We start from the raw sequence: 1,986 nt of genomic DNA, 5'->3' as shown, positions 1-1,986 counted from the left end.
TTTAACTAGCTATTGCCCGCGGCTTCGTACGCACGTAACTATAGGTAAAGGATAAATGTTATATGGAAGTCTCTGATTTTAAAGTAAGAAGCATGAAATGTCATTCTGAATGAAAAATGTTGCATAAACGGGGAAAATTGATTCCTTTTGAGAGCGTAAATAGTTAAGTTTGCACAGTTACACAAAAATCATGTATAGCGGAATTGTTTTTCTTAAAAAGTTCTAAAAAAAGTCAGCGGTAGAATATGTTTATCCTTTTAGGTTGACTTACTTATACCTTTATACCTTTTGGGTGGTATCAAATTTGTTTTAAAATAATGCATGGTTTTCGAAGTCGCTTTGATAAACATGGCATTAATTCTTATGAAATATATTGAGATAAGATTATAGACAGTTTTTAGTACTTTTTATAGTTTTGACATATTTCAACAGGTAGTTGAGTAGGTTGTTTGAAAATACTCATACTTACTAATTTTGGTTTGTAAATAACTTTGTAAGTTAAAGTTTATAGTTTAGATATGTATTTCATATCGTCGCCGCATATATTGTTTTTCTCGTTTTTTTTTTGTTAAATTTATACTTAGTCTGTGAAGGTATCGTTTGCAATCAGAATAAATAAAGCACAGGGAAAGACATTCAAGTATGTCGGAATAGATTTAAGGGGATGCTGTTTTCCTCATGGCCAATTGTATGTTATCCTATCTAGATTCAGATGCGGCGAAAACGAAAAATACTAATATACTTAACTATCCTAGTTTAAAAATAAGGCTGTTCCTACAAATTCCTCATGCCTGGCAAACCCTAGGTACCAAACGATTATTAAAAGGCATTATTTGGCTATTACTTAAACTGCCATGCTTTATAAAGCATAACACTGAATGGACTAAGATTTAAAACTTGGAGCCATAGTAACTTTTGTTCAGCTCAAAAATAATTATCCAACAATGTCCAACATGGAGCCATTGGAAGGTGGGACCAAAATTCGCATCCTCCTTTAACGCGATAATCCGGACTAAAATCTAGTTTAGAGTATCATACCTTATGAGTAAGTACTAAGGATTAATCTGAAAATAGGATTTATACACACGAATAATTCAATTTTTATAATATCATTTATTTGAAAATATACTGAATGTAAGATGGAACCTTATTTGTTCAAAGAATTTTAAAAAGAAATATATGTGACGGAAAATAAAATGTTTTATGTTTTGACAGCTTCAAACAACATCCACATAACATGGATCATTAAAACTCACTCAATTTATTCCGATTCTCAAAATTAAGGCACCAATTACAGAAGATGAGTGCTCGGTTGCTTGTAGCTCACTTCTGGGAGACATCTTTCTTTCTACTGATAGTTTTTGCTGCCTTTCTTTCTATTAGAGGCCTGATCAGAGCTACACGAAATTCTAGAATACCTTGTTAGCCAATCAAGCCTACAGCAAGCGTATTTTACGTCATAAATATAGCTCGTAGAATGTCTCTCCGATCTACAGTTTTGGTCTGAATATTTGTTTCAAAGGTGCAAATATAAGTTGAGCAGTGACGATATTGTAACAAAAACATGGCATCTGATATATCTTGGGATGGTATTATTTTAGGTTTGATCATTTATCTTCTCCTCATTGGACTATGTAAGTATTAAATTCAAGGAAAAACAATCTGTTCAATAATTTTAATACTTATTGTTAAAGTAGCGCCATCTAGTTTGCTTATCGTAAGTTATTTTTTTCCTTAGTGTTTATTGTGAACGAAGCCTTTTGCAAGACAGCCTGTTTGAATAATGCTAGAAGAATTCAGGGTGGTGAAGTTGCTGATGACATCGAATTAAATGAAAGAAAGCCTTATAATATAGGACAATGCAAAGAAGAACTCAAATATAATAAATACAATGATTCTTATGTAATTTAAGTTTTCATTAAAAGTTCATGTTGTTTCTTAAATAATCAAAATTGACTAGAAACTATAAATTAAAGACGGTTTTAA

Source organism: Nymphalis io, chromosome 18, assembly GCF_905147045.1.
Source record: "Nymphalis io chromosome 18, ilAglIoxx1.1, whole genome shotgun sequence".
Taxonomy (NCBI): Eukaryota; Metazoa; Arthropoda; class Insecta; order Lepidoptera; family Nymphalidae; genus Nymphalis; species Nymphalis io.
This window is presented reverse-complemented; position numbering follows the sequence as displayed.